The sequence below is a fragment of the Dreissena polymorpha genome, chromosome 13, assembly GCF_020536995.1.
Source record: "Dreissena polymorpha isolate Duluth1 chromosome 13, UMN_Dpol_1.0, whole genome shotgun sequence".
NCBI lineage: Eukaryota > Metazoa > Mollusca > Bivalvia > Myida > Dreissenidae > Dreissena > Dreissena polymorpha.
This window is the reverse complement of record NC_068367.1, coordinates 34041011-34060653: the sequence shown is the minus strand read 5'-3', so window position 1 is coordinate 34060653 and position 19643 is coordinate 34041011. Positions and strand designations below refer to the sequence as shown.

Here is a 19643-nt window from a genome sequence, read left to right as displayed (position 1 = left end):
CAAGGTCAAAGGTCAAATATATGGGTCAAAATCGCTAATTTAATGTACACTTTTGCAGTATTTCAATATTGAAGATAGCAACTTGATATTTGGCATGCATGTGTATCTCATGGAGCTGCACATTTTGAGTGGTGAAAGGTCAAGGTCATCCTTCAAGGTCAAATATATGGGTCAAAATTGCTCATGTAATGTCACTTCTGCAATATTGAAGCTAGCAATTTTATATTTGAAATGCATGTGTATCTCATGGAGCTGCACATTTTGAGTGGTGAAAGGTCAAGGTCATCCTACAAGGTCAAACGTCATATAGGGGGACATTGTGTTTCACAAACGCATCTTGTTTGTTTGTACTTTTGTTGTTCCCTGTTCTCAGAGAAATGATTTTAACATGGGCGCCATTGATGCATCGGATCACACACGGCATACCCATAACAGAATATAAGAAACACGTTCTGTGCGTCCTTAAATTCGTCGTCTGAAGTTGGAAATCGTATTGCCCTGTAAATTAAGTCAAATAAAGTGTCAGTCGCTGAAATTTGTTGTTAACTCGTTGATATTGTGAAGGTCGTCGATGGTTAGCTTTTATAATGTCGCACGCCGCGGCCATTTTGTTTAAGTTACATCTCGGTTACTTGTACTTGCCCACCTAGGGAAGCAGGGTATGTTTTAACTGGGTTTTAACCGATCGGTATAACTAACCAAATTTTATACAAACGCTTACCGACCAGTAACCAACATGTTACTGAGTTTTAACCGCCGGTATGTGGTTAACCGACGGTTTAACTGTTTATACAATCGGGTGCTGGTGGTAACAAGATAGAAATCCGTCTCTTTTGCGCTTTAAAACCTAACAATAAACGCGTTTGTCGAAACGGACGTATCCGTCTAGAAATCCTACTTTCCGTTTTAAAGCGGTAATGTTTGAAAAACAAAAGAACGACTTGCTAACTAGGCTATATATTTAATTGTATCTATCTCAATTAGAATATATATGGTGGTTACAACGTAGAAATCCGTCTTTTTTACGCTTAAAGGGATCTTTTCACGCTTTGGTAAATTGACAAAATTGAAAAAAGTTGTTTCAGATTCGCAAATTTTCGTTTTAGTTATGATATTTGTGAGGAAACAGTAATACTGAACATTTACCATGGTCTAATATAGCCATTATATGCATCTTTTGACGATTTTAAAACCTAAAAATTATAAAGCGTTGCAACGCGAAACGATTGAATAATTTGGAGAGTTCTGTTTTTGTCGTTAAATTTTGTTATACCTTATATTGCTTATATAAGGTATAAAATACGTCAAGTATGTGTACTTGGCGGAATAGCTCAGTAGGCTAAAGCGTTTTTACTTCAGGACTCTGGCAGGACTCCAGGGGTCACTGGTTCGAAACCTGATCCGGGCAATGTTCTTTTCCTTTTTTTAATTTTATTCTTGATTTTTTACTGGAGCTTTTACGATCCAATGTTTACATTTATCGATATAAAGCATTTAATGAATAAGTTAAAAAATGCCAAAATGTGTGAAAAGGCCCCTTTAAAACTTAAAAATAATCGCGTTTGTCAAAATGTACATATACATATAGAAATCCTACTTTAGGTTTTAAAATTAAAAATAAATAATTAAATACTAGCCTACAAGACTCAAGATTAAAAAACAATTCTGCACACGTCCAAATTGCATCTATATGTATTGATTAACATTGTACTTTATTTCAAGGTGTGTGGCTTTAATAATATAAATTTTAGAAAGAAGTTAAACATGCACGTATAAACAATATTATTGGTAAAGTGTTATTTATAATCATATTAATAATGTTAATTTTTCGCAATTTCATGGTATATCATGTTTCTTTTGCCCAATCATACTATAAAATATAAAGCGAAACAAAAGTTCTCTTGCGTATAAGCATGATGACCTGTGCTGTTTTTTACCAGTTTTCCGAAGGAAAAAACTGGTTATCGGAAAACCTGGTTATTACATTGGCGGATGTCGGTGGGTGGGCGGGCGTGCGGGCGGAACAAGCTTGTCCGGGCCATAACTTTGTCGTTCATTGTGAGATTTTAAAATCATTTGGCACATTTGTTCACTATCATTAGACGGTGTGTTTCGCGAAATAATGACGTCGATATCTCTAAGGTCAAGTTCACACTTTGAGTTCAAAGGTCAAAAATGGCCATAAATGAGCTTGTCTGGGCCATAACTATGTCATTCATGGTGAGATTTTAAAATCATTTGGCACATTTGTTCAACATCATTGGATTGTGTGTCACATGAAAGAATTACGTCCATATCTCCAAGGTCAAGGTCGCCACAACTAAAAATATCTTTATTTTGAAACAAGGGGGGTAACTATGAATAATCAGTAACAATGCACATTTTGAGTTGTCTCCCTTCATCAGATTAAAAAAAAATGAAATCAAGGTCGCCACGAGTAAAAATAGAATGAATTTGATACAAGGGGGGTAACAATGCACATTTTGAATTGTCTCACTTTATCAGACTATTTTCAAATTGAAAACCTGGTTTTGTGACAATTTTGTCCCTTGTTTTGGTTAGAATTTGGTGCGGTATTCCTAATGGAAAAAAAGTAAATATTTTTTCCAAATGGAACCTCAAAATTCCCAATTGAAAATTCTATGTTTTTTTAGATCTTAACATTAAGTTCATCTCTCATCCAGCTTTATAAGTTGAACCTCATAATATTGAACACACTAAAATTATAAATTTTGAAGTATTGTTAGCAAAAAAAAACACAATAACACTAATTTCCCAATTTTAGTCAAAACACAATGATTTTTCCCAATCCAAAGGGACCCAGCCATATTCCCAAAATGGTGGAAAAAAAACACTGATCATATTGGTTCACCTTACAGGGCTCAAGGTGATGCTTTTTTGCGTTCATATGGTTTTAAATTGTCTATCTTTATGAATCAACTTTTCACATGCAGGACATTGCCTTTAAGTCCGGGCATGCCACTGTCACAGTCAGGGATATTTCCACAGTTTTGTGTTATGGCATAATGGGCTCCACTGTCATTCCCCAAGTTAGTCAATGGCTGCAAAAAAAGATTTTTTGGAATTAAAAGAATATATGTACTCCTAAAAGTTTAAATAATGTCCATCCTAAGTTTGATGTCTTATTTCAACTTTACAGAATACAAAACATTTTAATGAGCTAAACTCGCGTTATTTTGACTAGTTATGGAAATTCTTGCTATTTAAACATGCTAACAATTTTACCATTTTCACTCTGTATTATCATTTTCAACATTTATTTGAATCTTTATTACCAGTTGTGCTGTTCTTCTTGTTGTTTTTCAAAGAATTTGGTATTAAACATAGGTGTACAATGAATGAAACAAAAGCAAAAGATTCACAATGTTTGAACACATTTGCCAATTGATTCATGCATAAACCCGATAATGCCCATAGTTTCAGTTTGCCTGATTCTTCTTTGAACAATTTCATGTTTTAAACTCTTTTTTTCAAATATCTGTGTTGAAGATAATGAGCACCATATCTCTGGCATGATACTTTTTCAAATAGGACCCCTGGTTGAATTCTGAGTATAATAGATAATAAAAATGCTTGTGCAAAAAGTAAACAATAATCAATGGGCCATTGAGAATATTGAATTTCAAGAGCCGCTTTAGAGGACCCAACACCTATCAAAGTGGGATTTGATTAAAACTCGATATTGAATATTTTTGACAAGTGTAAACAGTGCTGGTACACTTATAGAGTTTTTACAGTGGCTGTTTGATTCAATCGGCGTATATTTGTAGGTTCTTTAACTGCCATTACTATGAGTTTGTATCAATAGGAAATGTTTATTTTAGTTGTGCAAATATGAATTTAGAGACCTTGTGAGAACGTGAAATTTGGCTAATGCCAAAAAAATTTAAGGGGAGGTTAAATAATATTTTCCATGGACTTTTTTTCCATATGGTTTATAAAAATGAATGTAAGTATTGTAGTTTATGATGAGTCAGCAGAGAAATTCTGCTTATGTATATGTCAAGCTTTTTTCGGGTTATTTTATAGCAGTTATTGGGTCATTTTTCACTACAGCAAAAATATCTTTTTTCCTAAAGCTAGTCCGTTAAAAGAAAATATTTATGGTCACTTTCAGATGTTATACTTCTTATGTAATTTATCAAACAAATGGACATTTTTTCTCAATTTAATGAAAATTTATGCTATATGGAACATCCCAATGTCATCAAGCCAATAACGTGTATATTTAAAACAACAACTTTGACAGATGTTGTTATTTATTATTTTATTTATTAAAAATATTCATGCATGACATGGTTATGTTGTTATTATTCACATTGCAAATATGAAATCAATAATAAAAAATCTTTAATGTAAATACATGTATTAAAATAAATCAAACTAGCATTGAAGAAGAAGAAGAAGAAACAAAGAGGTAAATCATGTCTTCTTAGCATTTTCGTCAATTACAAAGATTACACCAATCAAGTTTCTCATTTGGTTTGATAAGGAACTGCTGATTCATCATACCTTGGTACATGGTTAATTGATTATCCAAAGACACTAAAATATGTATGCATAATATTATGATAAAATCTGTTTTGAGTTTTGGTATCTGTCATTTATCTATGAAACACTGTCAGGCGCTATAATAACATTCTTCAGGCGCTATAATACTATTCTTAATTTACAGATTGCAGTGTTTGTATGTCAAGTCTGAATATTATTGAATTGACTGTGAATCAATGTTTGCATGTTCACGATTGCTATTCATGAAGAAATGATATAAGTGCAAAATATTGTTTAGCTTAAGGTAGCGAACCTCTAATGGGCACATATCCAAATATAATCTAATTAATTATTTTCTTAATCAGCATCATTTCACTGAACTACATGCGAATTTGTAGGTAGGCTTTCCAAGCTTTTTAAAAAAATATACCGATTTTTTCAAAACCACCCCCACGCTCGGCTTTTGTCCAGTTTATTTTCACCCCTGGGGTATATAAAAGTTCCATAATTCATTCAAATTTCCAAATATGGGCATGCAGTGGGTGTGTACAGATGCTGTAAAGGTGTTTAAAGTTTAAACACGATGAAATAAGTATTATTTTACAGACATTTATTTTTTACAAATTTTTATCTATGGAAGAGCGCCATGAAATGTAAGTGATTTCAGCCAAGTAAAAATTGGGTCGGTTAAAATCAAAGTGTCATAAAATTCAAAATAGTATCATTTAAGTCATATTTTAAACTTAGTTTTTATAGAAACACTATATACAGCAAAAATACCAAGAAATAGACAGATTAACCGTTTACTTTTTGAAATAAAAATAAAAATGCAACATGCATGGTTCGTATTTTCAACAGTAAATCACCCAATTTCGCCATAACGTTGTTTTAATTTTAATAATTGAAGAATGTGCATAAAAATTACAACATATTTAACAATAAATATAGCTTATATGCCATATTAAGTCAAATTATGTTAGAAAATAAATAAAACTCGTTGCAAAAAAGTATACGTCGTCTGCAGGATTCGAACCTGCGCGGGAATATCCCAAAAGATTTCTAGTCTATCGCCTTAACCACAAGGCTACGGCACCTAATAGTAGGCTCTTCAACCTTCGAAGAAATCGCGGGAAATCATTAGAGGTGCGCTACCTTAATATTATATAACTCGGAACTAATGAAGAAAACAATAATTCAGGTTAAAATACTGCCATGACATGCTGCTTACATGAAAAACTATTTCAAGAACAAGTTAAGTAAAAAAAAAAAGTACTTTAAAATGCATACAAATTATTTATGTTTCTGTTTCTTTCAGAATATGTAACCTCTGCACCATGCAAGCATCACTAAGTTGACCCCAGAGGGAGGGTTAGCTCCTCCCCCTCCCCCAAGCCCCACAAACCCCCCAGGGCGTTGACCCCCTACCAGCCCCCACAGGTGTTCAATGGCGGACCCAAATGTAGCCAAGTTGACAGCCAGCTTAGAAGACCTGTCCCTGAAGAAGCAGCTACCTTTGAGACAGCAGGTAGGTTTCATGGCTTAGTGGATATTTTAGTCAAATTTGGGTCTGTATTTTAGCCCCATTCCTACTGTTAAACAGTGGATATTTTCCCCAGTTGACTGCCTAAAATTCATAATTGGAGGTTTTCGAAAAATAAAAATATAAAGAAATGAAATAAATAAAAATAAATTTAGTTTATTTCCCTATCCAGCTCTATTTTGACTAAAATTGGTAAATTCAGAGCTGTGTTTTTGCTGGCAAATAATATAAAACTAGGAATAAAAGTGTTTTTAAAATTGTATTTGCAAAGGTTTAAGGAAAAAAAGCTTGATATGGAGATAAATGTAATTTTGCTGTTTATGTAAAAAAAATCAATACTTTTTTTTGTTTATTAGAATCCTTAAATTGGCATTGTGGGCAGTCATTTTGGAAATTTGTACTTTTTGAGATTGGGAATGGGGTCACTTTCCTTCCCAAATTTTACCAGAAAGAATACTGGTTTCATAGCAGAAAGTATTCTGTAATTGTCTATGTCTTTTGCAGGTAGGTTTGGAACCAGAAATATCATTCTGTTTTGCTTGCTTTTCTCCAGTTTTACAACGGTAAGTTTTTTAGTTATATTGAAAAAGCAAATACATGTATTGCTGGAAACAGCTGGAAAGTAGACTGGCTAGCTCAGTTGTTAGAGCACACAGCAGGGTTCACTGGTGCGATTCCCGGCCTAGTCATATAACTTTTGTGGTGATTGGTTATACAATTTAGGGACTTGATTTGGAAAAAACAGACTGACTTTTCAGCTCGTACGTCTGTCCGTCGTCCACATTTGGTTTGTAAACACTCAATTGGCCACATTTCTTGTCTGATCTTCATGAAACTTGGTCTGGAGATTTGTCCCAATGATACCTCGATCGATTTCGAAACTGGGTAATGCTGGTTCAAAAACTGGGTCACTAGGTAAAAAAAAACGATAAACCTTGTAAACACTGTAGAAGTCACATTTCATGCCCAATCTTCATGTAACTTTGTCAAAATGTTTGTCTTACTGATATGTTATTCGAGATCAAAAATGGTTCCGGTCCGTTGAAAAACATGGCCGCCAGTGGGCGGGGCAGTTTTCCTTATTTGGCTATAGAGAAACCTTGTAAACACTCTAGAGGCCACATTTCTTGTCCGATCTTCATGAAACTTGGACAGAAGATTTGTCCCAATGATACCTCGATCAAGTCTGAAACTGGGTCATGCTGGGTCAAAAACTAGGTCACTAGGTAAAAAAAAAGATAAACCTTGTTAACTCTGTTGAGGTCAAATTTCATGCCCAATCTTCATGTAACTTTGTCAAAATGTTTGTCTTAATGATATGTTGGTTAAGTTCAAAAGTGGTCCCGGTCCGTTGAAATACATGGCCGCCAGTGGTCGGGGCAGTTTTCCTTATTTGCCATAGATAAACCTTGTAAACACTCTAGAGGTCACATTTCTTGTCCGATCTTCATCAAACTTGGTCAGAAGATTTGTCCCAATGATACCTCGATCAAGTTCGAAACTGAAAAAAACATGGCAGCCAGTGGTCGGGGCAGTATTCATTATTTGGCTATAGAGAAACCTTGTAAACACTCTAGAGGCCACATTTCTAGGTCCAAATCTTACAAAAACCTTGTAAACACATGTAGAATTAGCATTACTTGCAAATGTTTGCATTGCAAAAAACCCATGCAAATGGACAGTACTCAATCAGAATTAATCATATGCTCACACTGCAAAAGTAAACAGAAGAGAACCAATCTAATATGCTCTAGAGTACTGAATTTTCAACTAATGGTAAGCAATGAACAAGGCCCTGTAAAAAAGGTGAGCGAACTAGGGCCATCTTGGCCCTCTTGTTGACATTGTGACTATGACCAAACAGCGGCTATAAAATCATAAAAAAGCCCTGATTTCAAACTAACAATAGTACCTATTGGTATAAGGTGAGCCTAATTCAGGACCATCATGGCCCTCTTGTTTTATTATAAGTGCCATTCAAAATGGGTTTGGCAGTTTTTGAATAATAAGAAACAGGTGTTTAGCTCCACTGGCCAAAGGCCAGCGGGGCTTATGTCATGGTCCTGTGTCCGTCGTGTGTGCGTCCGTGCGTGCGTCCGTGCGTGCGTGCGTTAACTTTTTCTTTAAACATCTTCTTGTCCTAAACTACTCGTCCAAATCTGATGAAATTTCTCAGGAATGTTCCTGTGGTGAACCTCTTTCAAATTTGTTCAAATTATGCCCCTGGGGTCAAATTTGACCCTGCCCCGGGGGGTAAAAAACTTGAAAATTTGCTTATATAAGGCCTATTTTGTGCAAAATTTATAAATCTTCTTGTCCATAACCATTAGGCCTAGGGCTACCAAATTTGGTATGTATTGACATCTCATAGTCTTCTACCAAGTTTGTTCAAATTATGCCCCTGGGGTCAAATTTGACCCTGCCCCAGGGGGTCAAAAAATTAAAAATTTGCTTATATAAGGCCTATTTTGTGCAAACTTTAAAAACCTTCTTGTCTGTTACCATTGGGCCTAGGGCTACCAAATTTGCTATGTAGTGACATCTAATAGTCCTCTACCAAGTTTGTTCAAATTATGCCCCTGGGGTCAAATTTGACCCTGCCCTGGGGGGTCAAAAAATCGAAAATTTGCTTATATAAGGCCTATTTTGTGCAAACTTTAAAAATCTTCTTGTCCATAACTGTATGGCATAGGGCTACCAAATTTGGTATGTAATGACATCTTATAGTCCTCTACCAAGTTTGTTCAAATTAAGCCCCTGGGATCAAATTTGACCGTTCCCCAGGGGTCACAAAATTGAACATATGCTTATATTGGGCCCGTTTTGTGCAAACTATGAAAATCTTGTCCATAACCATTGGGCCTATTTCTACCAAATTCGGTAGGTAGTGACATCTAAAAGTTCTCTACTTAGTTTGTTCAAATTATGCCCCTAGGAACAAATTTGACCTTGCCCCAGGGGTCACAAAAATGAACATATGCTTAAATAAGGCCTATTTTGTGCAAACTTTCAAAAATCTTCTTGTTCTTAATTATAGAGCCTAGGACTACTAAATTTGGTATGTAGTGATATCTAATAGTCCTCTACCAAATTTGTTCAAATTATTCCCCTGGGCTTAAATTTGACCCGGCCCCGGGGGTCACAAAACTGAACATATGACGTTTACCAGTGGAGATTACTGCGGCCGTTTGGCTGTGACCAACAACAACATCAGCATCTTGTAAACATGAGATAAAACCCTGTCATTTAGTGCCATTTTAGGTAAGATGGTGACTGCTTACATAGGCATTGAAGTAAGAACATGTGTTATGAATGTTTTTCTTATAAACTGAAAAAAGTCGGGTTTTATTTAAATATGTCGAAAGTGACCATATATCCGGATGAAAATAATTTGGATGACATGTTAATTTCATGTCTTTTTTGTAGTGTTAAAACCAGTTTAATAATATATTATTGATTTTAAAAACACAACTTCCATGAACATAATTATTTCAAGGAAAGTCAATATATGATACTGCACGGTAAACTCAAACTTTGTATCCAAGAGAAGGTGTTGAAATTAATGAAGTGCAATGTTCTATCGTATATGCTGCTTTTTAATAACCAATGATTCATTGTTCCATTTGTGAATAGTGACTGATCATGAATTGTTGAAATGATTGTCAATTGCTCAACAATCCATATATATTTCTGACCATTTTATAATTTTCTTAATACAAGTTATGAATTGATCTTAGAAGTCAAATGTATTACTTAATTAAATACATTTATAAATATAAAGAAATAATCTTTAGATTATCATAATATTCTCAGGCCTGTTGGTCTTAGGGATGTGTGGGTTGATGAGCAATTTCTTCTTTTATCACAATTATTTCTACCCTACCTGATCATTTCCTTCATATTCCATTTTAATTCAATTGACGTCTGCAACCTCTTTCAAATTGGGAAAGTCCAAAATGTGTTGTTTGGTAAAGGGTTAAGGCATTTTGATTCCTATGGGTCTTGTGAATCTGTTTCAAATCAAATGAGTAGATTTGATCTTCAGCATCTAAAAATATGTGAAATAGAAAGAATGACAATATCTTTTGGAGAGATAAATGTACCTACGTTATAAGCAAAGGACCTGTGCAACAATTCCCGGGCTTTTTTGTCTGTTTAGTTAACACGGTAGTATCTTTTTCCATATATAAAAATGCTCACCTTTCCAACTTTATGCGCCCAGTGGGACGAGGGATAGAAAGAGAAAGTCACATGCTTGAGTACATTTCAACCCATGCGCATTACACGTTTTTTTCGCAAAGAAAAACAGTGGAGCGATACAGGGCCATCATGGCCCTCTTGTTTTTTACCTTACTGAATATCGGCGACTTTCCCCAGCAATCTAGGCTTTTTTTTCCCCTTTCCGGACCGAAAAATTCCCCCAGCGAGAGCTTTTTCCCCTCCATAAAACAGTTCAAAACAATTGAATTTTACAACAAATTCGCTCGAAAACATAGAAAACAACGTTTGGTACCCGTCCAATTATGGTTCCCATCCCGTACACGCCGTACAGTACCGTATACATTTTACGACAATTATTACCTCCCGTGGCCGATTTACGATAACTTTCAACTAGCTTTACGTTAATTGTCACCATAATGTCGCACAACTGGAAAAGCTACCGACCCCCCCCCCCCCAAAAAAAAAAGTGCGAATGACTCTGTCATTACATCTTTCTTCACAAAACAAAAGTGTAGTGACCAGGTAGTAAGTCCTCTCAGTCTGCAGCAGTCCGTTCCTGTTGTACGGTCTGAAACTGTCACAGCCAGTCCCTGTCAAGGTGATCTCAGTCTGGCACATCCGGCCACAGTCAGTCCCTTTCAAGAAGAGATCACTCTGACAAAGTCAGCCATAGTCAGTCTCATCCAAGATGGTCATGATGCAACAGAACCGTTTGAGTTTAGTGAAATCCTAATTGCATCACCAGTGCATTCTAATTCTGAAAATTATGTGAACAATTCCGCAGTCAGTTATTGCCAAGTAGTTATCCCCACGCTTTTTGAAAAGCGTGGGGATATTGTGGTTATCTCCGCCGTCTGTCTGTCTGTCCGTCCTGGCCACTATCTCCTACACTATAAGCACTAGAACCTTGAAACTTACACACATGGTAGCTATGTGCAACCCTGCACTATTTGGAATTTTTATCAGATCCCTGGGTCAAAAGTTATGGGGGTTGGGGTGGGGCCGAGTCAGAGATTTTCACTCATTTTTAGCGAGGCTGTTTTCGGAGCAAACCCGAGCTATTGTCATAGCCAGCTCGTCGTCCGCCGGCCGACGTCTGCCGTCCGCCGTAGGCGTCGTGCTAAAACCTTAACATTGGCCATAACTTTTTAAATATTGAAGATAGCACCTTGATATTTGGTATGCATGTGTGTCTTATGGATCTGCACATCTTGAGTGGTAAAATTTCAAGGTGAACATCATCCTTCAAGGTCTAGGGTCGAAAAAACAAAGTCAATGGAAGTAATAAGCTTTAAATGGACATGGTTATCTGACCTGCCCACGTATATATTTTTGTTTAATAAATCAAAGCGGCGCAGTAGGCGGCATTGTGTTTCTGACAAACACATTGTGGTAAAAGGTCAAGGTCATCCTTTACGGTCTACAGTAAAAAATACAAATTTAAGGGAAGTAATAAGCTTTAAAAAGGGAGATAATTATTCAATATTGAACATAGCCACTTTATATATTTGGCATGAATGTGTATCTCATGGAGCTGCACATTTCGAAAGGTCAATCACAGTCACGGTAATGGCTTTTAATTATTTGCTACTAAAAATAGAGATTTGTTAGAGACAATTATTTTCAAGGGAACTAATTTATATAGTTATAAATCTCATATTTTATATTTCCTTAACAAGAATTGAAGTTCTTTTCACAGTTACTGTACAGATTTATTATTTTGATTATTTATAACTCAAATGATTGATTTTGTCAAAGTTTTTTTTTTTAAATGACATAATTATAATATCTTTGAAGTGCATTACATACCTGTGGACTTATGTCCTTAGATGCATTTATGAAAAAAAAAACAAAAAAAAAAACTCTGGCTCATTTAAACCTATGGCCTTGGTTGTCAGTGATGTCTGACATGGTCATAATTGACTGTGAGACCCCCCCCTCGTTGGATTTGAGAAAATTAAAGGGAAGTAATAAGCTTTAAAGGGAGATGATTTCTATACCTGCCAAATGATAAATAGCAATTTTATTTCAAAGCAGCGCAATAGGGAGCATTGTGTTTCTGACGAACACATCTCTTGATATAATTATCATTAACCAGGTTTTCCGAAGGAAAAAACTGGTTATTAGGTAGGCGAATGTCGGCGGGCTGGCGGGCGGAACAAGCTTGTCCGGGCCATAACTTTGTCGTTCATTGTGAGATTCTAAAATCATTTGGCACATTTGTTCACCATCATTGGATGGTGTTGCGTGCGAAAGAATTATGTCGATATCTCCAAGGTCAAGGTCACAATTTGAGTTCAAAGGTCAAAAATGGCTATAAATGAGCTTGTCCGGGCCATAATTTGTCGTTCATTGTCAGATTTTAAAATCATTTGGCACATTTGTTTACCATCATTAGACGGTGTGTCGCGCGAAAGAATTACGTCGATATCTCCAAGGTAAAGGTCACACATTGAGTTCAAAGGTCAAAAATGGCCATAAATGAACTTGTTCGGGCCATATCTATGTCATTCATTGTGAGATTTTAAAATCATTTGGCACATTTGTTCACCATCATGGGACGGTGTGTGGCACGAAAGAATTACGTCAATAATTCCAAGGTCACCACGACTAAAAATATATTTATTTTGATACGAATGGGGTTAATTTTAAACAATTATCAGATAAAGGGAGACAACTAAAACTGAACTGATTAAATCAGTTCAGTTTTAGTTGTCTCCCTTTATCTAACTTTTTTTGCACATTGAAAACCTGGTTTTGTGACAATTTTGTCCCTTGTTTCTTACCTGTTCTAATTTGTGAATGCTAGTTTTCATTAAATACCAGTGGACTTATGTTCATACATACATGATGAACTCTGGCTATGATCTCTTTGATAAACCACAGGCCTTGGTTGTCAGTGATGTCTGACTTGGTCATGGTCATTTTTAACATTCTACAGACCTCTCTCTCCCCCACCCCCTCCGGTTGGATTGGACAAAATCCAAGGGAAGTAATAAAGCTTTAAAGGGAGATGATGTCTATACCTGCCAAATGATAAATAGAAATTTTATTTCAAAGTGGCGCGCAGTAGGGGGCATTGTGTTTCTGACAAACACATCTCTTGTTGGGTCACTAGGTCAAAGATCAAGGTAAGTGTGACCTCTACAAAAAAAATTCTGACAAAGTTTCGCAGCCGAGCGTGGCACCCGTTATGCGGTGCTCTTGTTATGCCCCCGATATGGTGCATTGGCCATAACTTTTCAATATTGAAGATAGCAACTTGATATTTGGCATGCATGTGTATCTCATAGAGCTGCACATTTTGAGTGGTGAAAGGTCAAGGTCATCCTTCAAGGTCAAAGGTCAAAAAAACAAATCCAAGGGAAGTAATAAGCTTTAAAGGGAGGTAAGTAATGAACCTCCAAATGATTTTTTTTTTAATAAATCAAAGCAGCGCAGGAGGGGGCATTGTGTTTCTGACAAACACATCTCTTGTTTTATGTTATTTTACATTAACTTTTTCATTTCTACACCGATTCACTTCCAATTGAAACTGAACATCTCTTATGACAATACGGTCAATCTCAACTATGCATGGCCCCATTACCAACCCTGGGGTTCCCCCTGGGTCAAACATGCGGCGTGGGGATACGCGTCGGCCTGTGCCGCGCCATTTCTAGTTATGAAATTTAAATTAACCAGAAACATTAATCTATGAAGACAATAACAGTCTTTTTTTTTAACCCATTAAACAGTAAAAGTAAGACTCTTAACATATTTCCCCATAAAGGAAAAAACACGCACAATTTTTTCCCCAAAGTGGAAAATCGCATGTAAAATTTCCCCCATGTAAGGGCTAAAGACCCCATCCCCAACAACCCCAAAAACCCCTGATAAAGCACGCAATGCAAAGGCATACAGTGATCTTTTTTGCCCCAAAACAGCCTTTTTCAGGCTGTTTCAGAATGACAAAAGAAAAAAATCCAAAAATTCTTACCAAAATTTCCCCTAAAAGATGCCAAACTTTTCCGTTAGACTCCCTAGTTGGCTTATTGAGTTTATTATAAAGCAATAATATTCTTTGGCACTTAATAATAACAAGTTTAAAATGCAGTTAAACATGCGCTTATAAAGAATTAGAAAACTGTTATTTATAATCATATTAATAATGTTTATTTTTTCCTGATTTCATGGATTATCACACTATTTTTCCAAATCGATAGCACGGGCTGTAAAATAAACTTAAAAAAATTACTGGCATATTTAAGTCATACAACGTGTTTGGAAATGTAGTTAACACAGATAATGCAAATATTTGTATATTTAATTGGAAGAAAATGCAAAGGACAAAGGGGAATGTGAACATAATTAAAAGTTAATTTATTCAGCAAAACATTTTGAACAGTAAAGGCAGATAGCATGAATGACATAAGTAAATGCATATATAACTGTAATCAACAAAAGTAAAATCTAAAACCAACAATTAAAGAAGTCTGTACAATACATAATTGTCAATCTAAATAACTTTATATTTTTAAGGACAGAACAAATGGTGACTGTTAAATAATACAATGAAAATGTAAAACCTTCCCTCCTTAATTGCACCCTGCTGTTCTTTTTACTGTGCATAACAATTACACAAAAATATTATAGAACATAACCACACAAAAAAATCATGTATGTACATGTTATTCATTTTTAAGATATATATCAAGAAAACAACAATACACTGATTATATGCGATTGAAAAGGAAAAATAATTATCAGCAATAGATGGTAGCGCATATTAAATTGTATTGCAACACAATATATAATCCCGCAAGAATTATGCATTTAAACAAAACACTAAATAATAGATCCATGCTCTCAAAGTATATTATAAATGTACCTTTTCAAACATATTCATGATTTGACATTAGTAGGCACGACAATATTATATCATCCATGTGAATTATGTGATGAAACGTAATACTGAATACAAGTTTGGTGTGGCCAAGAATTCATGTTGAAACTACAGTGTTCCAAAAGGTTTGTACTGAAACTTGTGAAAAAACACCTATTTTACTCTTAACACAAGGATGTCAGTGCAAAAACGTTGTCCCACAATGATGGATGCTGTGCTCCTATTGTAGAAGACTGAGTGTGGGTACTTAAGTCTCTTGGTAGCAAGAGTTGCAAGCTTCTTCTTGCCTTCCCCATCCAGCTGTAGGATAGTGTGGGATGATCCTCCACAGACCAGCACCTGTCCCAGAGCAGTCACATGGATACCGCGTGGGTGTTGTAGGTCTGGATCTTTGAAGGTTTGGAGAACTGTGCCATCTCTGGCCAGGGTGAGGACCTTGTGATGGGACTTGTTGGTGATAAATATCTTGTCACCTGAAGGACTCACTGCACACTTATATACTGTAAAGAGAGTAGGATCATTGTAGTTAGTTATTAACAGAATCATTATGTTAATAAAGACACTTTTACACTTATTCACCCCAGCTATTTGTGTTCATTAATAAAGCATGATTTTTCTTAAAATGAATCATGTATTCAAGGATGATTATATTATGCTGAAACCCTATGGAATGAACAGCACTTACATACACTAAATAAGTACATTTACTCACTTACTGTAAAACCATTAAATTTCGTGTGGTACGAATTTTCGTGGATTTCGTTGGTCCGCTGAACCACGAATTAAAGTACCAACGATTATTTATACATTTTTAGCTCGACTATTATATATGAAATATATATAGTGGAGCTATCCTACTCACCCCGGCGTTAGCGTGAGCGTGCAAATATTAAAGTTTGCGTACCACCCCAAATATTTCTTATATCCCATGACATATTGCTTTCATATTTATGCCCCCCTTCGAAGAAGAGGGGGTATATTGCTTTGCTCATGTCGGTCTGTCGGTCTGTCTGTCGGTCGGTCGGTCTGTCCGTCCACCAGGTGGTTGTCAGACGATAACTCAAGAACGCTTAGGCCTAGGATCATGAAACTTCATAGGTACATTAAGCATGACTCACAGATGACCCCTATTGATTTTGAGGTCACTAGGTCAAAGGTCAAGGTCACTGTGACCCGAAATTGTAAAATGGTTTCCGGATTATAATTCAAGAATGCTTATGCCTAGGATCATGAAACTTCATAGGTAGATTGATCATGACTAGCAGATGACCCCTATTGATTTTCAGGTCACTAGGTCAAAGGTCAAGGTCACGATGATCCGAAATAGTAAAATGGTTTCCGGAAGATAATTCAAGAACCCTTATGCCTAGGATCATGAAACTTGATAGGTAGATTGATCATGAATAGCAGATGTCCCCTATTGATTTTCAGGTCACTAGGTCAAAGGTCAAGGTCACGGTGACCCGAAATAGTAAAATGGTTTCCGGATGATAACTCAAGAACGCTTATGCCTAGGATGATGAAACTTGATAGGTACATTGATCATAACTGGCAGATGACCCCTATTGATTTTCATGTCACTAGGTCAAAGGTCAAGGTCACAGTGACCCGAAATAATAAAATGGTTTCCTGATGATAACTCAGGAAAGCTTATGGCTAGGATCATGAAACTTCATAGGTACATTGATCATGACTCGCAGATGACCCCTATTGATTTTCAGGTCACTAGGTCAAAGGTCAAGGTCACAGTGACAAAAGACATATTTACAAAATGGCTGTCACTACAACTTAGAGCCCATATGGGGGGCATGCATGTTTTACAAACAGCCCTTGTTTTCATACTTCTTTACCAACCTGACCTCAACCTATAAACAAGAGCAGACAACTGTATCAAGCATTTTGTAAGAATTATGGCCCTTTTTCCACTTAGAATATGCATATTATTGATAACTCTATGTTAAAGTTTGCGTACCACCTCAAATATTTTCAATGTCCGTTGATATATTGCTTTCATATCTTGCAAACTCCTTAACCAACATGACCCAATCTATAAACAAGAGCAGACAACTGTATCAAGCATTTTGTTAGAATGATGGCCCTTTTTCCATTTAGAATAGGCATATTATTGATAAATCTATGTTAAAGTTTGCTTTCATATTTTGCAAACTTCTTTACCAGCATGACCCCAATCTATAAACAAGAGCAGACAACTATATCAAGCATTTTTTAAGAATAATGGCCCTTTTTGTCTTAGTAACTGAATATTTTGTTAAATTTTGTGTTAAGATACACTTGACTTCTTAAGTATCAAAGCTATTGCTATCAAACTTCAAATATTTTCTTCCTATCATGAGAGTACTGTACCTGGCAAGTTCAATTTGACCTTGACCTTTGAATGACCTTGACTCTCAAGGTCAAATTAATAAATTTTGCTTAAATTGCCATAACTTCTTTATTTATGATCAGATTTGATTCATACTTTGACAAAACAACACTTACCTGACCACAATGGACTCCACCCAAACCATTCCCCACGCTCCACCCCAGAATCCCCCCCCCACAAAAAAAAATATTTTTTTTTTAGTTTTTTCTTAGTTTTGAAAGACCATCTATTAAATGACCACACACCCACATTATACCCCCTCTCCATGATGGCTTACGTTATACTGTCAAGCACTGGAATAGTCGAGAGCGCTGTCTTCAGTGACAGCTCTTGTTTATATGCTTCCATTTACGGCCATTAACCATTTCTTCCACTGAATCGTTAGCGGCTTGTGTCAATAATGCTGAGCCTTTGCAGGGTCGGGCAATCCTGCTATAGTAGGAGAACGTGTCTGAACTGTTCCCGTTTTCAACCATTTTGTAAGAGACATTGTTAGATTGAGATATGCTAGTTAATACAATATGTTGTTTTCTTGATAAGTGTTTGGGTAATAATACATTTTAAATCAAGCATGGAATTTAAACTGTACATCAAGGATTGTTCTCTTTTACGTGACATCGTCAAATTAACAGTTTGCAGATTTATCACATATGTCAATTAGTGCCAATTAAAGTTAAAAGAGACATAACTGTTTTCACACGTGTATTCTGGGGACCTTATTACTCAATTGTTACTACTAGGGGACCGATTGTGCTGAGAATTACTTATATTGTCAAAACAACATAGATGGCAATTAGCGAGTGGGGACCCACAAGTGCGCCGCTGTATCCCTCTTATTGACAATTATCGGCAACACTTTCAGGCTTCAGTGCACATTAACCTCAAGTCTTGCTGTCAATACAGATTAGCAGATTATGCTTCGTTATTACTCTGGTTGTTTTAATAAAAGTTTGATTATTATGACGGTCAGTCTTCCCCAAAAATTTGAAATCCTGGAAATTACGTATCAACAAATTAATTGTTTTTTTATTTGAAATCCACGAAATTGCGTGTCAACGAAATAGTTGTTTTTTATTAAACCCAGAAATTTCATACCGACGAATTTCTATATGTTTACAGTACATAGTCTGAGCTTTCTGACATGATTATTATAGAGGAATTATTTAAAATATTTTTCTTTACCAATGAAAAAGACTATATACAGTAATGAAAAAGGCAAGAAAATACTTGAGCAAAGGAAGGACTTTAAGATTAAGGAGTTTTCATTTACTTATAGTGAAATTAATATGTCAGTTATTTTTTTTTTAGTTTTTTCTTAGTTTTGAAAGACCATCTATTAAATGACCACACACCCACATTATACCCCCTCTCCATGATGGCTTACGTTATACTGTCAAGCACTGGAATAGTCGAGAGCGCTGTCTTCAGTGACAGCTCTTGTTTATATGCTTCCATTTACGGCCATTAACCATTTCTTCCACTGAATCGTTAGCGGCTTGTGTCAATAATGCTGAGCCTTTGCAGGGTCGGGCAATCCTGCTATAGTAGGAGAACGTGTCTGAACTGTTCCCGTTTTCAACCATTTTGTAAGAGACATTGTTAGATTGAGATATGCTAGTTAATACAATATGTTGTTTTCTTGATAAGTGTTTGGGTAATAATACATTTTAAATCAAGCATGGAATTTAAACTGTACATCAAGGATTGTTCTCTTTTACGTGACATCGTCAAATTAACAGTTTGCAGATTTATCACATATGTCAATTAGTGCCAATTAAAGTTAAAAGAGACATAACTGTTTTCACACGTGTATTCTGGGGACCTTATTACTCAATTGTTACTACTAGGGGACCGATTGTGCTGAGAATTACTTATATTGTCAAAACAACATAGATGGCAATTAGCGAGTGGGGACCCACAAGTGCGCCGCTGTATCCCTCTTATTGACAATTATCGGCAACACTTTCAGGCTTCAGTGCACATTAACCTCAAGTCTTGCTGTCAATACAGATTAGCAGATTATGCTTCGTTATTACTCTGGTTGTTTTAATAAAAGTTTGATTATTATGACGGTCAGTCTTCCCCAAAAATTTGAAATCCTG

The 19643-nt window shown here is 35.9% G+C and overlaps 3 protein-coding genes across 6 annotated transcripts in view; 1 reads left to right on the top strand and 2 right to left on the bottom strand.

Moving 5' to 3' along the window:
* The window catches only part of LOC127855901 (bromodomain adjacent to zinc finger domain protein 2B-like), a 364850-nt gene that overhangs the window by 94699 nt on the left and 250508 nt on the right, over positions 1-19643 (top strand). The gene's annotated exons all lie outside the window — the stretch shown is intronic.
* Positions 1-19643, bottom strand: part of LOC127855902 (uncharacterized) — a 328965-nt gene that overhangs the window by 74733 nt on the left and 234589 nt on the right. Inside the window, exon 4 of one of the 2 annotated variants that reach the window (XR_008037789.1) lies at positions 14842-15311. The exons of the other annotated variant lie outside the window; for it this stretch is intronic. The gene's annotated coding sequence lies outside the window, so the exon portion shown is untranslated. The remainder of the gene's footprint in view (positions 1-14841; positions 15312-19643) is intronic. 2 annotated transcript variants of the gene reach the window in all.
* LOC127855903 (uncharacterized) overlaps positions 1-19643 on the bottom strand; it is a 233546-nt gene that overhangs the window by 74733 nt on the left and 139170 nt on the right. The window lies entirely within an intron of this gene.